Source organism: Paroedura picta, chromosome 4 (genome assembly GCF_049243985.1).
Source record: "Paroedura picta isolate Pp20150507F chromosome 4, Ppicta_v3.0, whole genome shotgun sequence".
Classification (NCBI taxonomy): Eukaryota; Metazoa; Chordata; class Lepidosauria; order Squamata; family Gekkonidae; genus Paroedura; species Paroedura picta.
The window spans coordinates 49,850,783-49,875,213 of NC_135372.1; the positions used below are offsets into that span (position 1 = coordinate 49,850,783).

A 24,431-nucleotide genomic window follows, 5' to 3' on the forward strand; every position below is an offset into this window, starting at 1 on the left:
CTCTGTGTCCAGTCCTGGAAAAAGGAACATAGCCATTGAAGGGCTGTTCTCTGAATCCTGGCTCTGGCGGGACAGTGGGACAGTAATGTGCGGTCAACCACATCAAATGCATTATTGGTGTAGATCTTTTTTATGTGGAAACACATCTACTGGTGGGCCCCTGTAACAGAAATAAATACAGACATTACATTTTTTTTGGCCTGCCCCTGTGCATAACAGACAGTTAGGGGACAGGGAAGCAGGGAACCAACCAGTAGAAGGAAGAGGGGTGGTGGTAGTGGAGGCTGCGGAGGCAGTGAGGGCCCTGGTGTCAGTGTGAGCAGCCCTTACTGTGAGCCCAGGGCCAGGGACCGAAGATAGCCACTGGCAGAGCATGCGCTCACTGCGTCCAGGATGAAGGAACTGGGGCCAGGGCAAGCCCCAGCCTCAGAAGATGGGTGGGTGTGGCAGAGGCAGCATCAGCTGCAGTGGTGGGAGTGTCCCTCATTGTGGCCCAGGGCTGGCATCAAAGAAGACCCCTGGCAGAGCGAACAATCACTGTGCCCAGGATGAAGGAGCCTGGGGCAAGGTAGTTGTGAGTCATTGTGGCAGAGGTTGTGGGTAGTTGTGGCAGAGGCTGTGCCAACGGTGGAGGCATGAGCACCCCTCATTGCAGCCAGGGGCTGGGCACCAAAGACAGGCATTGGCAGAGCAAGTGGCCCTAGGTCCGGGTGCTGAAGTTGGGTGGTGGCAGCAATCGAGGCTGAGCACAGCTGCGGGCCAGAGGCGGGGCCATGCTGTGAAGATGAGCAGTGGAGGCAGACTGAGTGGGGCTCAGTGCTGACTCTGACCAGCCCACCACTGAGCCTATTATATGGAACTAAGGCAAAGTCCTTTTTAAAAATAGGCTAGAGATGCCCCCCCCCCCAGCAATGGTTGCAGTGGGAGAGCGGGCCACAGGGCAGCATGTTGAACAGCATTTTAAAAGTGCCTCAGGAGGTTCAAGTGCTTGCCCAGTGGCTCTCACTCCAGTATCCTGGCAGCAAGCGGGGGGGGGGGGCAGATGGTGGTTTGTAGGGCACCTTTAAAAGGGGGCTCTCCATGCTGACCTCTGCCCTGCTCCACTTGGAACTGCTGGGGGGAGGGTTGCCAGCGTCTGTTGGGGTAAATGGGGATGGAAGAACCGGCAGGGACACTGGCTGGAGAGGGCGAAGATGCTTTCTCCAAGACCTCGTTAAATGCGGCTGGGGGCTGGGGGATTGCGGCTCTCACCCTGGGTGCATGGGGAGATGTGGATGGAAGAACAGGGTTGAAGTTCAGACCGAGGTGCCTAATAAGGTGAGCCTTGGTGGCGCACCCTCCACCCCGGGCTCCCCGCATACCTTTTGGTGGTGCGCTGCCAGCTTGTAGGCTGCAGTAAAAGCCGGCCAGGAGTTGGTGGGAGGCCCCAGTGGCCCCCTGCATATTATATAAGATAGGAAAGGATGTGTTTCCACATATTGGGCCAGGATCCACTTGTCACTAGATTTTTTTCCTATCCTAGTTGTAACCACCATTATTGACTTGTGTCTGTAACAAGTTGGGGGTCAATGGGGGAATTCACTGTTTAGTTTATAAAGTTCCTAAGTAGATCTTCAATGTAGGTAAACATTCAAAAGCATTGGGCTTCAGTTGCTTTTAGTCTCTAAGGCTTGTTCCCGTAATGAAACCCCATGATAGGTGAGAAATCCATGACTTCATTTTAATTTGATCAAAGCAGCAGGTGTGGGGTAGGAAGGGTGTAATCCTTTCCTCCACACAGTTTTCTTAATATAAAGTGTGTCCCAAAGTTGGAAAACAATTACCTGTGAAACATAGATTCAGAAAGGTATAACTCTGTTTTGGATGGCCCTCTTAAGAGTAAGAAAACAGTTTGGTTGGAAAGGGTTAAACATACCTTCCCCAGTACTGCCAATCCATAACATCTAGAACTTTCTTCAGTTGCTTTAAAATAAAAATTCAGCAAAACATCCAATCCTGGATCTCCTGTGTAACAAGGAGTATGGCAGGAAATAGATGCGAATCTTTCAAGCATCCCTTACTTATTGTCCCAGCCTGATTATTGCTGTTGCTGGTCTTTTCAATGGCAATACTAACATTTCCACAGGATCATTTCACCTCCTGTCATCATGGTTACTAATTGCCAGGGTCTTGTTTTGTTATTCACTGATGATACCACATTTAGAAGCAACATAAGATTGTGTAGTGCTAGACACCAGCATTGTATTGAGGAACTCTGTAATCTGTGACAAGGGCTGTTCTAAATACGATAGCAGTGAATAGATTAGGAAGTCACAAGCAGTAGTGCCAGTGTGCTCTGTTTTCTTTGCGGGTAACGGGTTGATACACTTTTAACAAAGTAGAATGTCACACTGAAGAGTGGGAGTACGGTGTCCCTGTCTCTCAGCCAACGGGACTTCCTTGTAGGCACCTCTTTTTGATCCCTCTGAGTACTCTGCACAGCTGAAGCAGCCGTGAATGGTCCAGTCTATAGAGAGAAACAACAACAATGGATGACTACATTAGTGCCATGAGACCTTATCAGCCTGAGACCTTCCCTAGCTCAATTCATAGGACATCTCACAGATGTTCTAACAATCAAGTGTGGGAGTGAGAAACACTCCACAGCCTCTGCTACTTAACTGCCTGCTGCTTTCGCTCACCTCCTGTTTCAGATGAAAATATAGCTTAGCTGTTGTAACTGTGAGAAATGTCTCATTCTTGTTCTGTAAATTTGTTCTCCTCGTCCAAACAGATTTTTACAGAGTTTCTTGGGGAAATGCCAGAAGGTAGAGAACGTACTGTACTAGACAGCTATTAGAAAAGTAAGAAGGTCTCTATATGCTGAGAATGTTCTACAGTATGACTGGAATTAAGTTGAGCTCCAGTCATGTGTCACTGGTGGTGATGCCTCAAAGAGTCGTAAAATGTTAACAGCTTAGGATAAATGGGTTTCCCATGTATGATCATGGACTTTCTATACAGAACTCGCTAATAAGCTTCTTGAACTAAAGGCAGTATAAAAAAAAACAACCTAATAATGAAAGGGGGGAACAGGAATGGTACAAGGAATAAAGCTTAAAGTTGTGATGGAGTTAAGGCACGGTGGATGAACGTTGTTCCCACTTCCTGATTCATCAGGTCCAACTGACGGACACACAAAGGGTGCCTTCTAATGTCCATCCTAGTATTTGTTTAGCAGCTCAGAGGTATAGCATGTTTAATGGCTCCAGTTCAATCCCCCCACCCGGGTTAAAACTTCCTAGAGAGCTCGTCTCCCTGAGACTTTGGAGAGATGATGCCAGGCAGCCTGAAAGTAATCGTCTGGCACAGTACAGGGGAGAGATGGCATGTTTTCTAGAACCATTCTCTTTTGCAAGGCTACTGTCTTTCATGGTCTGGTTAGAGCATCTGTCCTGGAAGGAAAGGAAAGGAACAGAGTCTGGCATATTTGCATTTAGGAAAAAGAGGGGACATACAGCTATATAAAATTACGTATGTGATAGAGAGAATGGAGCGACAGAATGTTTTCATCTCCCATAATTGTGGAAGTGTGTGTGGGGGGGGGTAGTGAAGTTGATGGGCAACAGGTTGAGGCCAGACAAAGACAAGTAATTTAAATTGTGTATTTTGTGATGGCAGCTAGCCCAGTTGGCTTTAATTAGACAGATTTATGGAGGATTGCTCTGTCAATATATCTGATTCTGAATAGGGCCCTAGAGTACGGATCAATAACTCTGCACAGTGGGGCAATGAATGGGGGAGGGTATTGCAGAAAAATCCAACAATCCAAAACAATCCTGAGCCTAAATCAATTTAAAAGTTATGGCCGCAGGGAACAAGCAAGAACAAGATGGTAGTGGTAAAAAAAGGAGGAGGAGGAGGAGGAGGAAGCAAAAAATGAGGGAGAGAAAAGGGGGGGGGGGGGAAGCAAGGACCAGTGGAGGAAGGTGGGATGTTTTTCTCCCTCACAAGTTTCTCATACATTCTGCCTTGACAATGTCTACTTATCATGATAATTAAAGAGAACTTCCATGTCAAAAAGCAGTAGAGCTCTGAATACCATTACTAGAAGGCAGCATCAGTGGAACACCTTAGTCTTAGGACCCCGTTCATTGGCTTGACTAGATGGACCACTAGTCTAATCTAGCAAGGCATCCTCTATATTCATATGCAAATGTACATGTCATTTTCATCTGGCAATCATTCTTGCAACCTGAGAAGGTACAGTCCAGACACGTTTCATGAGGTTGCTAATATTGTCTTTTAAGTGAAAGGCAGCTTGTTGTCTGTCTGTATACTTGCATTATTGTACAGATCATCACCACAATTTGAATGAGATCTGGCCTTTTAAAGATAACTTGGAGACAGAGCTGCTATGACCACAATGCTTCTGGCTGGTCTAGAAATGGTCTAGATCAGCCAGACACCTGATTCATTGGAATATGATGCAATATGGATTGCCATATTTGTATGGTGTCAAGGAGTTCTAGAAAAGAACTAGATTAATTTATCAATATATATTAGTCACAGCATAATTCTCTAAAACCAAGCAACTTAGGAAAAATAACAGCTAATTTACTACCTAACACTTTGAAGGCTGCATTAGGTGGCACAATCTTATTTTCTCGCAGTTGTGGGCCTCAGTTCAAATGCACTTTCTACGATGCTGACAGTAATTCATTGGTGTAGATCTTCAGTCTCTCCAAATATACAGTAGCCTCCAGCCTCCACATTTTTAGGCCAGTTATAGTTTTGGGCATCCCTGAGCCAGATGATGACAATGATCCAATCAGAACATGTCCCAGTGAGAACTTACTGGAAGATTGCCTCAATACTCTGATTCATCCTGTGGCCCTTTGGTTCTCACATGGAGGCAATTATCCAATTCCATGTGTTGGCCTTGAAGATGATGAGCCCTGTGAGCTGTCAGGTCCAACTAGGAACACCTGCAAGATGGAACCAATTTAAGTGAGCTCCCCCTCACTGGCAGTCTTCAAACAAAGGTTGGATAAACACTTTTCTTGGATGCTTTGGGCTGATCCTGTGTTGAGCAGGGGGTTGGACTAGATGGCCATGATTCTAGACATAATGCATATTAACCCTTGAGAGGAGGGACTGGAGTTGCTTTGCCTGACATGGTCTGGTGTGTTTTTAGTTGGTGTTAGTTGATTCATTAGTTGATTCATTGACTCCTCCAAAAGCATGGGTAATATCAGTGCTGGGATTCTGCCTACCAGGCTGGGCACTGAGAACGCTGAATGAACACAATTTTACATTCTTTTTCTAAAGAGAACTCTCCAACCTGTGTCCAAAAAATGCTTTGAGTCCGTCCATGCATTATTCAGCAACAAATCTGCCACCTAGTATAGGCTTCAGAGGGAACCATACCCCAACCCAACTTTCTGATAAAAACACCGCTTCGAAATACGTGCTTGTCATTTTCATGCTCTGTGTTTTCTGATGTAGTCTTTAACCATCTTGGTTGTACCTGAGACATTTAATACATGAAGAGAGAATTTCTGTGTCTCTGCAATACAAGCTAGAAGATCCATCTGTCCGTATCTTAACTAAACCAGCTGACTAAACTTGCACTGAGTGATCATCTGTTTGAGCTATGGTGCATTGCCTTACATCCGCCATCTGGCATCTCAACTCTGAGGCCACGCACCCAATGGAGAACATTATTTCAGAAGAGGCAACCTTGCAGTGCCACACTGGCCACTCAGCATGTCCAGTGAAAGGGTATAGCTGTTCCCAAGGCAAAGGATCTTTGGTTTTGTATACTCAGTTCCTTGGTTCTGGATTAGATGGATGCTAAAGTAGGCATGTCCTTTTATACATCTCCTTAAGATTTCATCCAGATTCAAACCTTCAGCATCTACATTTTTTCTAGATAACCCTTCCTGTGTGTCAACAGCTGACCATCTGTTTTACCCCGAGGTATTAGGAAAGCAAGGTAGACTGAACATGCAACCGGCTGTTTATGATACAACTGAGGGTTCAGGCATATGAGTGCGGGAAATGGAATAAATGTCCCAAGTACTTAGGAACTGCCAGAAGATTGTAGATGGAATCAATCAGGATCTTAGCCCTTCATATGCTAATCAAACTCTACTTTTGAACAGACAATTTGCTGTGATACTTTTGCCAAGCAAAAAGCTGATAAAATAACATGAATATTCTCTGAGCTGGATGCCAGTTGCAATACAGGTACATCAGAGGAGAGGCCTTGTCTATTTAATGATCATTTTATCCCACTTTCTGTGATGAATGTGGGCAAGATGCTGCGATTGGAAGCCACTACTTGTACCATGGATCCTTTCCCACCCTGGCTCCTAAAATCATGTAAGGACCATATCAACACATCTTTAGTGTCTATTATAAATCAGTCACTGACCTTCCATTGTTTACTCAAAGAGGCAGTTATATACTGCTACTTAAAAAAAAAACCCTACAGACCAATTATCATCCATGCTCTAATCTGTCCTTTAGGAGCAAAGTGATTGAGAAAGCAGTAGTAGATCAGCTCCCAGTCTTCCTGCATAACTGATCTGCTCTAGACCCTTTTCAGTCTGGCTTCAGGCCAGGGTAAGGGACAGAGATTACTCTACTGGCTTTAATTGATGATCTCTGAAGGTAGGCAATGGACATGCCTCTTTGATGCTCTTATTGGATGTACCTGCAACCTTTGATATGATAGACCATGCCATCTTGTTGAAGTGTGTCGAGGCAGAATCTCCTGGTGATGCCTGGCTGCTGTGGTAAATGGACTAAAAGTCAATCAATTGAAACTAAATCCTGAAAAGGCAGAGGTGATGCTGGTTAGGAAGGTGGAGGTCTTGAAGGACACTGTTCTCCCCACTTTATATGGAGTTTAGCTGACCCTTGGAGTTCAGATTCTACTTTAGTACTGGAGAAGTAAGCTGCACAGAAGTCTTTCTACCAACTCAGCCTAGCCTGTAAGATGGCCTCTTATCTTCATAAGGCTGATCTGGCCATCTGGATCCAAGCCACAGTAACATGGAGACTAGACTACTAAAATGCACTGTACATTGGTCATCCCTCAAAATCAATTTGTAAATGCCAGCTGTACACAATGCCATGGCTTGGCTATTATCAGGAGTTTAACAGAACATTCTGCAGACACCCTTTTGGCTGTCCATTTGTTAGTGGGTTCAATTTATGGTATTGTCTGTCATGTACAAAACCCTTCATAGGGTTGGTCCCTCTTATGTGTGGGGCCTCCTGTACCTTTTTTTTTTTTTTGCACTGCCATAACAGCTTCATTCTTCTGAGCAAGGTCTTCTGCAGGTGCCAAACTACAAATGGGCAAAATTAACAACTCCCAGTACACATGTTTATGGTTCCCATTTTATGGAATGCCCTGTCTGACAAGGACAGGAAGGCACCCAGTCTCCTGCATCATATGAACCAAGTAACTGCATAATGATTAGGTGGGCAGTCATGCAGAGGACCTGGTGGGTGTCTTCCTCTTGAAAGCCTATGGTGGGTATTAATATGATATGCTTTCTGCCCAGTGTCCTGAATGTCAACATGGAGGAACTATAGTGCAGGCTCCCTCAACAATGGAGGGAAGTGTCTCATCCCCCCCCCAATGCTATTGCAGTTCCTCCCTGATCTCTGTCAAGCTAATCAGTTCAGGTCATTGCAGATTGTTAGGTGACATGTCCTTCACTCAGAAGTAAGTCCTGCTGATTGGGTTTGCTCCAAACTGTGACTCCACATGCACACACACAAACTGTACAAATGAAGCCGCCTTACACTGTCTGTCACAGTGAGTATGGTCTGCTTGGATTGGCAGCAATTCCCCAGTGTTTCAGGCCGAGATCTTTCAGATCACCCACTCCCTGATCCTTTCAAGCAGAGGTGTTAGGGATTGAACTTGGGCCTTTAGTGATATAACTGGAAAGCAAGTGTTCTGCCACAGAGCCATGGCCCTGCCATAGGACTGGGGCACTATGCATTATTGTTGTCCTCATTGTCATCATCATGTATTGTTTATGCTCTTGTTAAAGCAAAAACTACATGGCTTCAAAAGCAGTTTATGGAGATTTTTAAAAAATATATGCACATCAATTACATTTTCAAATGGCCTTGGGGTTTTCATCTGGAGTGAGATCCAGATGCGATGGCCAGGTGCACTAGACTCCTGCCTTTCATCGTGATGGCCTTAGTGCAGTCGAGTGGGAGGGGGCAGACACCAAGAGGACAGATATGAAGAGTAGAGGGAGGTGACAGAACATCAGAAGGGAATTTTAGGCATAAAGAAATGGAAAGCGGGAACAGCTGCAGGTAACTGAATTGAAAAGGGAGGGGAAAGGGAAATAAGGACAGAAAAACTCAGTGGGACAGAATAAGGACAGAAAAACTCAGAAAAACTCAGCTTTCCAAGTGAACTCCCCCCCCTCCACTAAACGTATCAGTGGGACATAATTCTAAGCAAGTATACTGTAGACTAGACTTCATATTAGCTTACATTTTGGTGCAGTGGTTTAACTGGTCGGTCAGGACAGTAAGGTGAAGTTGCCTGTAATGCTGAGAGATGGCTAACAGTTTCCAGTGTTTCTGATTAGAGTAAGCTAGCTGTTATTATTTTCTGAGTTGTAACTCATATATATTGATAAATAGAATCAAAACTCATACTCTGCCACAAGTTTTATAGATTCATAGACACATGGAGTTGGAAGGTACCTCCAGAGTCACTTAGTCCAACCCTTGCACAATGTTTTCAAGGTGCTACTGGACCCTTGCTCTTTTTTTGTATACACAGCAATGCTCTACATCAGCTGTCCCCAACCTTTTTCAGGCTGGAGACTGGGGTGGGGAGGGAGGACCGGGGACCAGGGGGGGAGAGGGAGGCACGGGCACCAGCAAACCAGCAGGAGCGCCTCCCTGCCCCCCCCCCCGCAGCACGGCGCTCGCTGCACCGGGAGCATGCTGTGCGGGGGGGGGGGGGAGGCGCGGGCGCCGGTGCCCACAAATGCCCACTGGCCTACCAGTGTACACGCCGTGGGGGGTAGGGAGGTGTGCCTACTGGTGCACCAGTGACCGCGCCTCCCCCCCCCACCACAGCCTGGTACTGGGCTGCGGCCCCGTGGTTGGGGAGCACCGCTCTACAGAATTGCATCCCACTGGACCCATCCCAGTTTGGATGGAAGCATGTGTCACTAAGAGTGGGTGTCTTCTCTGCAGTAGCATCTCCATATTCAGCATTCTGCATATAAACATGCAGCAAGAGTAAAATGTTGCATTTAGTGATATAACTGGCATGGGAAGCTAGAATTGCTTCCTGCTTTTGGTAGCAATGAGTAGGGTGGGTTTATCTGCTTCTCCTCATTGTGCTTCATTGGTCTCCCAGCAAAATCTTGGTAAATGGCCTTTATACAGAAAGATCTGTAAGTGGTCTTTATCTGTTTTCCTGTGCAGCACCATTGTTATAAGCCATATCCCTCTCCCACTAGACACTCTTGTTTTAGCACTTCCGAGTGCTGGAGGCAGAATGTTCTCTGTGACGTGCTTTCAGCTTTGCTTCTCTTGTTGGTCCATCACAGCTGGTCCTCTGACCTTCAAGGGACAGAGCAGTGCTCATCTATGTGCCTAAGTTTTTGCCTGAGGACTCTCAATAGAAGGGAATCAAGGATATCTTGTTATCAGACTCTATTTGCTTTGACACTGTCAGAAAATGTTTATGTTTTGTTATAAATCATTGCAGTGTGTGCCCAGAGCCTGCTGGCACATCATGCTTTATGGGGGGAAAAATTGAAAAACAGCTGAACTTTGCAGCATGCCTGTATTAGAAGGATACAGGTTAAAGTCTCCCTGTATCACTTGGGCACCATTTTGTTGGATAGGCTGTCCCTGGTGTGTGACTTTTAAAAACCTACTTGTTTTCTTCACAAAGTAGTCCCACAATGAAAACTGCAATGTAGGCAAGATTTATACCTCTGTCAGTTCTACTCATAAATCAGACTCAAGTAAGCCCGAGTTAGTGTACTTGTGTCTGTTGCATGAGCAGAAATGTATATAAATCCTTCTCCCATGATGGCTTTCATTCATGCAAGTGCTCCCTCCATGGGAAACAAAACTGTAATCTGTTAAATGAATACCATGAAAGCAAACCGTGGAAACACCAAGCTGAATGGACCTCAACCAGGAGCCCACCAAGACCTAAATAAATTTATTGGCTTTTTTTGTAATAAGAAATTAGAATAAGGGATCCAAAGACTTAAAACAGAGTGGTTGGTAGGCCTCCTTTGGCTTGATAGTACTCAAGTTGTACAGGCCTTCCCAAGAGGTTCTACGATTGACTGAAGCAGGTATAACATGAACAAATGCTTATGAAGTTGCCATCCCTTAAGTTGGAATGTTGGTCCATCATGCTCAGCATTGTTTACTCTGCCTGGAAGATGCACTTCAGGGTCTCAGGCAGATCTTTCTGAAAGCTTATTCTCTCTGATGCTTTTGTCTGGGAATACCAGGTGCCTTCTATATGCAGAAGTGTGTTCTACCATTGACCTTTCCCATGCTATCTTTGCTTTGGAAGACATTAATCAAGTTATACCCCACCATTCCACACCCAAAGACAGCTACATTACTGTGATGGACTCACTACAGTGAGGACCATGTTTAGTTGCAATAACGTCAACATTCTAAATCTCAACACGCTCCCTGTGTGATGTGCCCATTCAAGACAGAAGCAGGGAGCTGGTACTTATCATATACTAGTTGTATGTTATGTGAATAAAGCTAGTCTCTTACATTGCTTCTAAATCCACTCTGGGGAAGCCAAGCATAACAAGGAAAGCTTAGTCCTGTTCAAAGGACGCTACAGCTTCCTTCCTTCCTTCCTTCCTTCCTTCCTTCCTTCCTTCCTTCCTTCCTTCCTTCTATTTATATACCGCCCTCCACTAAGGCTCAGGGTGGTTCACATGGAACAAAAACGAAGAACAGTACATTGAATTCTGTGACTATATCAAATAACAGTAACAGTAATACTAATAGCAATAAACAGAGAAAATAACATTCTAACAGTAAGCAATCTAACAGTCATATGATGGTTCAGAATATGGAGCCCAGTCGACATTGTTTATCTTTGGCTGATCTCAACCAAATGCCTGGCGGAGGAGCTCCCTTTTGCAGGCCCTGTGGGACAGTTTTAGTTCTGTTAGGGCCCTGATCTCCTGTGGGAGCCAGTACACAGAAGGCTCTGGCCCTGGTTGAGGTCAAGCGGACTTCTTTGGGGCCAGGGATCACTACATGGTTGGAGGTGACACAACACAGAGCTCTTTGCAGGACACAGGCAGAGAGTTGGTCCCTCAGGTATGCTGGGCCCAGACTGAATATTTGAAGGTAATTGTCAAGACCTTAAGCCTGATCCAGAATTTGGCTGGTAACCAGTGCAATTGCTGGAGAATGGGCCAGATGTGGGACTTTTCGGCCTTAACAGCCAGTGTAGTGGGGATGACACACATAAACAACTTTAAGGGGTCATTTAAGCAATAGAGCAGGGATGTTGAAACAAAGTTTTACTATAGCAGGAAATAAGATATACACAAAGAGAACAATATTCAGTTCAAATATTCAGCTGCAACAAGGTCAAAATTATACATGTCAATACTCTCCCTGTGTGATGTGCCCATTCAAGCGAGATACTTTTCAGGAGAAAGACGGAAGCAGGAAGCTTGTTTATCCTGAATGGGGAAGTTATCTTGGAAGGAAGGACAAGGAAGCAGATTGCCATCATTATCTATGCAGACCAGAAAGTTTGGAGTTCCAAGATGGCTTGCCAGGAGAAGATGGCTTGCCTCATGGAGGTCTCCATATAGGAAAAGCCTATGTAGCAAGGGAAGTCAAGGGTGAAATTATGCAGTAGAACAGGAACACTTTCCGTTCCAGTTATGGAATTAATGGGGTGGGGGAGACTATCAATGCAATAATGTGCAGTGGCCCATGGTATCTAAGACAAAATGAGTTTGGAGTTAAACTGATACATACCTTGAATTTATAAAACAACTAAACATGGTGGAAAACTGGGAAACCACAAAACCTCACAGCAGTGTGGTCCCATCTAATCCTTCTATACAGTCTTTGTCATAATATTATGATAAAGTGACTAGATATGATGAAGGAAACAGCTCCTGTAGAATCTAGAGTGGTTTAGGAGAAGGAGTTTACACAGATACAGCTGATCTTTTCTTTGACTTGCAGAAATCCAGGAGCCTTATCCTGTTTTGCATCTACTTATCCTGCTGAACTCAAATGTTGTATCTAGGCTTCTTAGGGATATTTCAAAAGCTCAGGCCCACACCTTTGCAGCCCCTCGTCTGTAACTTGGGGTATATGTATTTTTTTTTTAAACCATTAATACGCCGTGAAATTCTCTAGGCACAGGATTAAACTAGGAATTAGGAAATATAGTAAGTTAGAAATAGATTTGCTCAGGCTATTATAACTAACCTAAATTTTCTAAATGGCTCTCCAGTTTATCTCTGCTGCAGCTGTATCGGACCTTATAATGGGATTAGACGCTGACTTTGAAAAAAATGCTCTGTCCCCTTTAACCGTAGGCTCCTGGCAAAGAATAACATTCCACTCTTTCCCTAATGAGAAGATGATTTTTTTTGAAGTACTAGTAAGGAGGTGACAGCAAGATTGAACCAAAGCTAGTGGAATCTCACGGTCAACTCATTAAAAAAAAATAACAGAATAAACATTTAACAGTCCTCTTGACCATTTTATATTTTAAAATGGTGGCAGCTGTTATTGAAAGGCAAGCAACTCTTGTTACTGAAACACCCCCACAGCTAAACATCCATCTAGCAAGTATTCTAAGGCAGACGACATTCTGGAATATCTGTGATGTGAGCTGCCCAGCAATATTAAAGTAAATTGCAGGCATGGAAGCAAGAAAGACACAATTTGGATCAAGTCTGCTGTGCAGCGGGAGAGAGGGATGAAGGATTTTCCTGTGTCATTTCTTTTCATGTTCATTTAAAGTATTGTTTCCTGCGCCCCCCATGTTTTGTTGCTGTAGATTCTTTTGTATTGTGAACACACAAGCTGCATGGTTTTTTTATATGCACGTTATATGTTACATACATACAATGTATGCCTTTTAAAAGTTTAATAAATGCCCTACACTGGATCTATCATATAAATAATAAAGGGAAATGTATACATTTTAACAGGGACAAAAAAAAATCAGTCTGAAGTAACAGCAAATGGCATAAGAAGATAGATTTAAGAATTTGGTATATACGAGGAAGAAATGAAAGGAAAATGGGAATTTTCAGGTTGCACCACAAAGGATAAGAAAGTTAAAGTATCATTAGGTTTTGCCTTTCCCATTAGACGTGCCATTTTGCCTACAAAAATTGACATCTCCCAAGCTGTTATCAGTACTGGAAGGAGAAAAAGTCAAACATACTGTTTGCCTGTTATGCTCTTCCAGGGTTAATAACAGCCTGGGGTTTTTTTGGCGGGGGGAGGGCAGTTTTTATCGGTGAAGCCGCGTCAAAAGGGAATGACAAAACCTCTGCTGAATTGTCCCAAACTTGCTGTGGAAACTTGCTGGGGTAATTTGGTGTGGAAAAAAATATTGGGCAATTTATTAAAATCAGTGTCTCATTAGTTTTACCCTCACAAAATGACAAAGAGTACAATGAAAGTTGAACATAAAAATTATAAATTTTAAAGAATTAGGATTATTCGGTATTGCCTTTACCATGAAAGCATTCTCTTCCCACTTGTCTTAAAATTAAAACTTTTAGAGGGACATCTGGCGGTACCTGGCAAATTGTACTTACGTTGAAATTTAAAAAATATATGTTACAATACTATTTTTGCGTTCTATGAAACTTTTTGTTGCTCCATATGGACCCAATTTGTAATCAAGAATCCCCCCAGTCAATGGTGTCCCACTTAAAGTCTGGTCACCTTACTTAAAATTCATCAGAGGAGGAATTTTCTCCAGCCTGAGGAGGAACAGCCACATATGGGGACATAACCTCGGGTATTTGAAAGCCATCTTTTGTTTGTCTTTCTGGTACTTTTATATCCATCCTTGAGTGTCTCAACTGTTTCTTATAAAGACGAATGCCCAAATCTGTTTTTTGATTTTGCTTTAGGTTCAATATTAGTAACAACTTTAATTATCATTTCCCTCCACACACACCCTTGAAGCTTTAGAAGCTGGTAAATGAAAATTTCACTGTTAATAATGCTCATGTTATTTACTGTTCTGCTGGAATGCAACTGATTGTTGAACACTTTTTCATTTGCGGGCTGTATTAGGAAAGCAATGCAATGGAATTCTGTTTTAAGCATAATCCAGTTCTGGCAATGCTTTAAAACCATTCCCTTCACCTGCTTTAGAATGAAATACAACATGACTGATTCCCTGCTCTTGTAGATTAGTCACGAACGGCAAAAGGTTTCATGTTCTATTTCATACCAACTGCAGTGACCTTACCTGCCATTTTTATCATTTGAAGGAAGGGGGAGAGGCAGGTTTTGCTACCTGTTATTCTTTGTCAAGGGTTTACTGACACAATTAGTTCTGAAAAAATACCATGTTCCTCCTTAGTGAATGAGGGAAAGTGTTGGGAGTTTAAACCAACCATGTAATGAAGCACAACGTCTGAACAAAGTAGAGCCAACCTTAGGTCACAGGAAGTAGAGATTGGCTTTAAATTTCCTGTGAGATTAAATCTCCTCAAAGGTTCTAGCATTCCAGTGCAAATCTGTTAAATTTAAAAGAGATGGCCGCAGTGCCCTTGAAGTGACAGGAATGTTGGTAACGAGGCTAGTCCATATTTGTTGTATCCAGAAAGGGATAAAGCGACTTATTTAGATATTGAGCTCTTATTTAAACCGGGATGTTAGATAATAGTGCTTCCTCGATTGATGAGGAACTGTGTGGTGCTGATTACCAAAAGGCAACTGCTGGATTAATCTGTAGGTGCACGGAGGCAAGTGGATGTGGCTACTCACCATAATTTTTTCTCTCTGCATTTGTCTAGGATTATAAAGGCAAAGATATAGTCTAGATCAGTGTTCCCCAACCTGCAGGCCGCGGCCCGGTGCCAGGCCGCGAAGGCCATGGCGCCGGGCCGCGGCTCCCTCTCCCCGCCCCCCCGCAGTAAAAAACTTCCCAGGCCGCAAGCTTGCGGCCCGGGAAGCTTCTTACTGTGGGAGGGGGGGGAGAGGGAATCAGGGTCGGGCCGCGATTCGGGCCGCGCATGGTGCATTTGCACATGCGCAGTGCGCGGGCGCGGCTGTGGAACCCTTATATTGGGCATATCACCCAAGCCCCTCCTATTGAAGACACTTCTAGATCAGCCTTAAAGCTAGTAGATATAAGCAGTTTTGTATATATTTATGTATTATTTATTTTTATTTGTAAAGTTACTTTTGGATTTTATGCCTTTCCTTGAGGTCAGTACCATAAAAAAAAGTTAAAACATTTAAAAATTAAAATCCAGTTTACATTAAAAACTTTTGTACCATTGAGAAAACCCAGAAACATTCTTCACGCTTCGAGAAACCCCAGAAGTGGTGCGATCATGGAGAATATGGTGGGAGGCATAGCTGTATACCTGCCCACCTGGGACCCCCCTCCCTTTCCCACTCCCTCCCTATCATTGGCCATTTGTGTGGATGGGTGGGGTTTTCATGACCATATATGGTCATATCACCTGATAAATGCTTAACAAATTAAAACATATAGATATATAAATTAATTAACTCCCATCAATTTGGGAAACCCCAGGATTTTAAGAAACCCTGGTTGAGAAAGCCTGGACTGGGGTCTGGGAAACCATGTTTGAATCCCCACTCTGCCATGGAAGCTTCAGTCAATTTCACAGTCTCACCCTAATCTCACAGTCAATCTCACAGTCTCACAGATTTGTTGTGAGTTTACAATGGCTGAACTTTTTTAATTGCTTTGGGTCCCTTTGGGGGGGGGGGAATGAGGTATAAATAAATTAAATAAATAGCTAAAGTTCTATCTGTGGGTTGGAGCAGAAGGCTGTTTCACATAGAACTCTGCATGGTAGAAGGGGTAGGCCAGGTGCTCAAATAGCCACTCTCCCTTCAAGTTCACCAAATGACCTTGAGTCTGTTGCTTAACCTACTTCACAGGCTAAAATGCAGGAGGAGGATGTCTGCCACCCTGAGTTCCTTCGGGGGAAACAACGATAGAGCTCTGCTGCATTTTAAAGAAAGCCTCTCATTTATGTTCCAGACATTAAAGGATGCATATATTTTTAAGCTTCACTAAGACTGGCCAAGCAGGAACTGGTGAATAAGTTTCTGCAACTTCCATTCTGCCATTCTATCAGGAAAAGAAATGTTTGTTTGACGTTTCTATATGATTCCAAACGAAAATGCGTACTTCCTTTTGGTATTCCATTCCAGCCCTGTAAAAAAAAAGAAACACAGACACACGTCTTTATTAGAGCTATAATGAGCGATTCACTGGAGACATGAAGTGTCGCCAAGTGGCCCCTCCAAGTTCCATTAAAAGCAGCTTAGACACAAACCTGTGCTTTCTTATTAAGTTCTCGTAGGGTACCGGCAGACCAAGAAACAAAAGAGCGAGCTAATTCTTCTGGAAGTTAGGGCCCTCTGTGAACTAATAAACTCAAGAAGGCTCAGAGTTGCGTACATGGCCAGCAGAGAGCTTTCTTGTGGCAGAACCTTGGAGGGAAGGTTAAAAGTAGCAAGGGACTGATTGGGAGAATGCTGAAGAGGAAACAAATAAAGCATGCGATGAAAACAGAGATGGGGAGTGAAAACCAAGAACTCCCCAAAGGCACTTTTTCGATGAGCTAATGCTGCTGCGGGAAAGACTTATGAGCTGCAAAAGAAGTCTGTTTTGGGCTCGTCATGATAAAGTTAGCCGTGTGCCTTGCATTTGGATTGGGTGATCCTGCTTCTTGGGGACAGCTGGCCTTTCACAGTCGTTCAAGGGAGGTTTTGATGCTCTCATTGGAGAGAGGGGATTCTCTCCTAACAAGCAGTTGGCAAAGGATATTTCTATCAAGGATCAGTATGCCTGACCAAATCCTCCTTGTACTGTGTGTGGAGAGGAAGATACAGAGTGCCGCTGAGAGAGGCCGGGGTAGCCTTCCCATCCTGCACCCAGCTACTGGCATAAGCAGAAGCTGAGCAGAGAAGAGAGGTGGGGTATTGAGGGAAGTTCTCAGGCTTTAGGACAGTGAATGAATGTATGTATGACATTTCTTCATTTTTTCCTATTTATTTGTGCTGTCCAAATAAATGGGAATACATGGGCCCTTTCAGTTGACTTTGACTCCATTTCCCTACTAAGAACTCGTAGGAAAGACATCATAATGATGGCCTGCCCATTTTGTCTGTCACTGGCATCTAATATTCAGATGTTTAGTACCTCTATGCATGGAAGCTTTGTTTAGCTAACATAGTGGGAGCCGTTCATACCCCCAGGGGCCAGTTCTATGTTGTACTAGAGAATTTTGGAGGAAGGGGAGAGCAAATGGCCTCTAATGTTTACCTTAAGTCCCTAACATATCAGCCAAGTTAGAAGTGAGGTACATATTCAGAAGAAGGATGTGATGTAGCTTTGGGGAGACTTCATCATCTGCAATGAAGAAATGAAATGTTTAAATGCTTGGGATGGGGAATGGAATGTCATACATGCAGGCATTTGGCATATCAAGGACAGTTCTACATGTGAACTCCATATTTGTTGCATGGGAGAATTGAGGGGCTTTTCGCACGCCTTCAAAATCGCACAATGGTTGCCAATTGAAAACGCTATTGATTTGCCGTTATGCACAACGTCGTTGACAATCTGCCACACACCTGAAACCGATCCGCAAAAAGCGCTTCCTTGTAGCGCTTTCAGGGAAATCCCCAAAAGTGGATTCACCCTCCGGAAAGCGATATACTCCTGCAACCAATCTGCAACACTAGCGAAAAAGACCTGTGCGTTAACATTGTTGCAGTTTCTACAAAGTTCCTCCCCCTGGCTCTCTCCTCTGATCTTCCGGCGAAGCGATCACCATTTTTTTTTCTCCGAGCGAGCGGGGATAAACGCACCAGCGAGCCTCTTTCTGTTTAGAGGCTTCCCCGGCTTCAGTCCCTCCCCAGAATCACTAAGCACAAACAACACTTTGGACACAAACAACAGAGAAGCCCGTTTGCTGATGTATTTTCCCTTTATTTTTTACACGAAAATCGGGCCCGTGAGAGGGGGGGGGATTTTTTTTTTTCACTCGGAGGGAGCGTGGCAACGATCAAATGACAGCTTAAACACACCGGGCAGCTGGATGGGTCTCTCCATTGCAACGAATCAACACAGATTCGTTGCAATGGGTGTTTTTTTTTTTTAACTTTCTTAAAGGGAAAGGGGCTGTTTGGGAGCATGCTAACGGCTGCCCATTGGCTGCTTGACGGCCAGGGGCGGGACGAGCTTGGCAAGAGCGCTTCCTTTCTAGCGATTTTTGCCGAGACCGGAAGCCTGTGGGAAACGCTACAAAACGCAACTGGATTCCACTACAAAGGCAGGTATGCATAACGACGAATTCCACTATTTTAAATGGCGATTTTTCATTCAGCAACCAATTTGCTACAAAGATCCCGGTGCGGAAAGCCCCTGAAGCAACACTCTACATTCTGAAGCAGAACATTCCCAACAAAGCTGTACCGTGTGGTTCTTCTTAATGGAGAGACGGTCTATAAATGTAGCAAAATAGTACTAAGGATTTTTGAGGGGGGGGGGGGAGTTGGCAGCTGCTCCAGTGCTGGTCTTGTTCATGTTGCAAAAGCTCCCAGAGAAGAACAGAATCAGGCTATCTGAAAGAGACAAAAACATGGTCATGGTCGCAGTGGTTGCAGAGACTTCCTAAATAATACCTTATGCTGCTCTAAAAGCATCCTGAGAAAATCCCTTTGGTATGTGTGCCATTGCTTTTTCTTTGTTTTAACATTGTTAGTTGTTTGGTTTTCACATTGATTTGCATACCGGCATGCTAGGAAGAAATCTTGCATGAGCACAAATCAAATACATGAGCTTTCTGCATGACTTGTTGTATCACAGTATATTTAGTTCTAAAAATGGATTCTTTCGGCAAGGGAGCTCTAGCCTGAAGACAAAGGGATAAGAGTTCACATGTCCGTGAAATCTTTGAGCACGGCAATGATTGGCTGGCTAGTTTGGGAAGCTGCAGAACGGCCACGTGCCAGGACAGCATGTGGAATTCTGGAATGCAGGCCATGTCCTAATGAAACAGAATTTTGATAGCAAGCAGTGCTGACAAAGTAGATATAGTCACCAACAGGCAGAAACAAATTCTGTATCATTTTCCATTGGAAGAAATGTCTTAAGAAGTAGACCAATGTCACAAGACCCTGTCCTTCATTCAGAACAAGGAAAGAGATAAAACAGAAGAACATATCCATGCCAGTGACTCCTGTCCTTTGGAGAGCGGTTTGATTTAATTCAGACCTGAATACGTGTAACTATAAAGCCAAACACAGCCTGCTAGTCATGGCTCTATACCAGCACATTAATTCCCCTGGTTTAGCTTCCTGATTGGCAATAAAGCTGCTTTTGGCAGTTCAAGCCCCTGACAATGGAGTTGGAGGCTTACAAGTTGAACCAGAATGTTATAACTTAAGAGAATGGAAGGAGATGGTCCTTTTGGCTCAGTAAACCACAATCTTTGGGAGTATAGGTTGCTTAACAGATGTGTGTGTATCAGTTTCCCATCACTTTATGACTTTGGACAAACATATCAGAAAGAACCACCTGTATCAGCCAAGGTTTGTTTGGCAATGGCTACTGTTCCTGAAGAAAGCTGACTAGTTACATGTGATTGAATAACACATCTGCCTTGGTAATATTCAGATACGATTACTATAAAGTGGTCTACAAGAGACTTGAATATGATACACAAGCTTCCATTGGTTCAAAACTGAGAGTCCTTATGATGGATTCAGGGTGTGGTCAGATCAAAACAGTGTGATTACCATCCACACTGGTTTCCTGTTTGTTTAGGCTCTTTATAGGCTCCATACAAAGTACTTGAAAGCCTTAAACAACTGAGGCCCAGAGTATCTGAAGATCGCTTCCACCAAATACATGATGTCTAAACAGGGGTTCATCCTCTGGGGGCCATAATTAATGGACACATCTGGCAAGGACCAGGGAGGGGATCTTTTCAGCTACAATTTTCAGCCACAATATTCCTCCCTCAGAAGGTGAGAACATTTAAGGTCTTCCACATGGCTCTGAAAGAACTGTCTTTTTCAAAGGACAGAGTTGTATTAATGAGTTAGATGCCATTATAGAGCTGTGAAGTTGAATGTAGTCACTGCTGTAAAATTACCTTCTATGTACCGTGTTTTCAAATATGGCTTTACTTAGATTTTATTGACAATTTTGTAAAACACAAGATAAATCATGTTTGATCACACCAGTGCCCCTTCTAGTCCAACACACAGTGGCCAAAACCCAGGTGCTTTCAGGAAATCCACCAGTGAAGGCACCTTGGGGATCATTTGTTCAAATGGCTTCTGTAACAGATACAAGAGAAAAACTATTTCACACTATGTGTGTATGTTCTTGTCCTATATTTTAAAAGAAAAACAATCTTTGTCAAGTTTACCTCAGCCCTCCGTTATCAGCCACAGATAGGGTGAATTTTACCACTAGGATATCTTTTATAGTGCTGGAGGCAGAAAAATAACAAATCTTGTGGTGATGTATGGTTATATTTTATATTTATTTCATGACAGTAATCTTTAAGGCAGCTGAATGGTAATTGTGAGGGACGGGATCCTGGACAAGATTGACCAGTGGCCTGATCCAGCCAGCTTGGTGTAGTGGTTAGGAGTGTGGACTTCTAATCTGGCAAGCCGGGTTTGATTCCCCACTCCCCCACATGCAGCCAGCTGGGTGACCTTGGGCTGGCCACAGAACTGATAAAGCTGTTCTGACTGAGCAGTAACATCAGGGCTCTCTCAGCCTCACCCACCTCACAGGTTGTCTGTTGTGGGGAGAGGAAAGGGAAGGCGATTGTAAGCCGCTTTGAGACCCCTTTGAGTAGAGAAAAGCGGCATATAAGAACCTACTTCTTTTTATGTTTTTAAATAAAATTATGTGACGATTAGACTGCCTATAACAACAGTTAATCCGAGTTAGTGTCCAACACTATACGTGTGATGTTTGAGTCTGCGGTGGCTTGTTCATAAATACAAATTTATCATCATTTGATGATGTTGCTACTTGAACTAGTCCTTGCAGCTTCTCCGTCCTCACTCTGTGATGGCTTATAGGCTCCTGCAGTCAGCAACAGCTAACCTGGTGTGGTGCCTTTTAGATTGGAACTCTCTTAGCCTGTTGTTTAATTAGCTAAGTTGAGCTGATAAGATAGGGAGCTGCAGCTGGAGGGTAGGCGGAGGAATGGGAGTGTCTTCAACAACTTTGGAGTCTAAGCCTTGGTTTGCCTGCAGCTGCATTCCCTTCTGCTGGTAAAAGTTCTCTATCTGTTGAACATCTGGTGGGGCCAAGCTCTCATCCAGCTCAGGCGGGTATGTCCTGACAAGGGTCTTCCTCGGAGTCCTCACTAGAAGGACCTGGGTATGCAACAGTAAGTGCCGGAAGCTTGTAATTTTGGGAATGCTTCTCTGAATAGTGGAACTGAAGAAATGCATGCTTGTCCCTGATCTGCTAAGCTTGGATACTAGGGACAAATACTTTTAAAACTGCCATTTCAAAATTCATTGGTCTCCAGAAAACTATGTTCAATGCTTCATTGAGTTTCAGTCAGTTTTGTCGTAATTCTTTAGTGTGATATTTAAACATTATTATCACAGTAGAAAACATAAAGGGTCAAGGAGTGGGGGTGGTTCTTTATTTCTCAGGAGCCTCAGAATTCCTTGAAATTCAGTGGGAACCCAAAATATCATTTACTAAACATTGACTGCCAATGCTTTATTCAGTAACCCACCTAATTTCAGCTATAGTTAACAAATGCAGAAAGGTAAAACTTGAATGTCAATCATTTTAAGAATACTAGCATTATCTAGGTGAATAATTCTAGTATAAAATCTCATCAAATTAAAACATCAAGATTTCAAGCTATCCAGTGTAGAAGATGAATGAGATTTACTTCTGTTCCCATCTGTTGCCTCCCTGCTATAATAAATACAGACTATGGTTCCTTGTGTTCTAATATAACTTGCTCAGCCACAGCTCTGAGAGACTAAATAAACAGGAGATTGTTGTCCTTGATGTTCTGCACCCCTTAGAATACCAAGAAGTGCAATCCTTTAGATAATTAGAGCTCCCAATCATTTTAATTGCCCAACTACTCCCATTTCTCTGCTAAATATATTGTCTTTGTGTTAGAGAATGAATTTCTTGTGGTCCCCTCCCTTCTGCTTCTGTCTTTGCCTCCTTTCTTCTTATTTTTCAGTAACAGAAAGCTGCCATTCTTTGAGTTTGTTCTCATCGTGGGCTGCTGCTTTTTTACCATTGCAGGAGAACCAGCTCTAAAATGGAGCTTTGGCCCGGAAAATTCCAAATGATTTTCTCATGAGCTTTGAGCAATATAAATGTATAATTTTATATCCTAATACTGAAGATATCTTTGGATACTTAAATCTTGGCACTGGAGCTGTCAGTGGGCAAGTTAGATCTTTCTACAAACTTGGAGAGGGCCCAGGTTTGCAGAAAAATATAGCTATTTCTTCATGGAGAGGTAAAACGCTTGCAAATATAATGGTAAATCTCAGGTTTGTAGCCTCTTCACGTGCAGACCCTTCCTGTGTTTTCCCTCTGTGCCCCATTGTGGTTTTTTGCCTCCTGACAAGGCTTCAAGGGAAAACAAGCCGAACTTCTCCCTTTGCTCCTTGGCTTGTCAATCACAGCAAGCCACCAGTCATAGCACAGCACAGCACAGCACAGTTCTCTTGTGGACTGAAACTTTCTCCTCCTAGTCCCAATTTTTTTTTAAAGGCACTTCCATGTTGCTGTGTGGTAATACCACAACACAGATGCATTTTAAATAAAGATCAATACTGCTGCATTGCTATGGTGAAATGCCAGAACAATCCTTTTGGGATCCCTGTTCTTTGGGACTTTATTTCTGTCTGGGTTGATTTCTGAGATGCTGAATATGGTTCCTGGAGCCATATAAGACATTTTGTATTAATGGTTGCAGATAAGGGCTATGTGTGTCTGTATTGCTTCAGATGTACTGTGAACTGTCATGGATTAATGCCTAGCAGAGTCAGAAAACCTTTGAGAGACAGGCTGTTCAAAGGGAATTCTGTGGGGAGTGTCAGTTAAGAAATGAGAGCTGAAAACTGATATTTGAAAAAAGAAAACTTTAGCATTGACAGAACTGGCAAGAAAGCTAAAAGGAGTGGGAGGATCACAGAAGATCCCCATGCTTGCTGAAAAGGGGACAGAGCTTCTAGTTTAGAGGAGTAATCCCTGCAGAGTGAAAAGGGAGATATCTCTTAAAAGAGGTGTGATCCCTTGGTTGGTGTATAGTGAAGGGTTTTGGGAACTTGGTTGTGTGTCCTGGCCTTTAAAACTATAGCAGTCAGTGAAACTCAGGAACTTATACTTGAGTGTTTTAAGCAGACACTGAAAATTAGGCCTCTTTCCTCAAAGTTTCAAAGATGTCACAAAGGAGAAACACAGGTTTGTTAGGCAACAAATTATCTTGAATTTAGTGTGATTACAAAGTTACCTATTATCTATTCACCTCATGCATTATATCTCTGAATCCACCTGATATTTTTCCCTGCTAGTTAATTAAAACATTTTGTTTGTCTTGAACTTTCCAAAGTATCTCACATGCCATTTCAGAAGGAAAATGCAGGAAGGTGTTTTTATCTTTTTCTCCAGTTCCCTGGGCCAGCATCAAAATGCATAATAATGTGATAGGGTGGGGCATACATAGACCTACAAAAAGAAGAAAATAACTATAGAGGCTGCTCAGTAAGAAAGAAGAAACAAAAAGGGAAAATCCTGTGTATGAGAGAGGTTTGAGGAGAAGATCTCCAGGGAGTGCTGTTCTGTATCTGAAAAGACAAAGAGGAACAAGCACTCCTGGGACTGCTACACTGCATTCCCAGTTCAGATAGGGGCCTTACAACAATTTTTAAAGCACTATAAATTTATCTTAGTTGGTGTTACCAGCCACACAATGGATTTGTAGCCACTGTCACTTACAGTTTGACCCTAAGCCCCATGGGTACTGTTCTGCACCTTTTCTCTAATTAAATCAAGATGTCATTGCAAAATCTTTGTAGCCTAACTCGAGGTATCCATCTATATTGTCTTTTTTTAGCAAGTGAGCAAACGGTCAAATATAGCTAACTCAGAT

At 43.4% G+C, this 24,431-nt stretch overlaps 1 protein-coding gene across 6 annotated transcripts in view; it reads left to right on the top strand.

The window, feature by feature from the left end:
- The window catches only part of LOC143835330 (uncharacterized), a 337,087-nt gene that overhangs the window by 86,352 nt on the left and 226,304 nt on the right, over positions 1-24,431 (top strand). For 3 of the 6 annotated variants that reach the window (XR_013230097.1, XR_013230098.1, XR_013230099.1), the window contains exon 1: positions 21,500-21,680. The exons of the other annotated variants lie outside the window; for them this stretch is intronic. The gene's annotated coding sequence lies outside the window, so the exon portion shown is untranslated. Of the gene's footprint in view, positions 1-21,499; positions 21,681-24,431 lie in introns of those variants that run through there. 6 annotated transcript variants of the gene reach the window in all.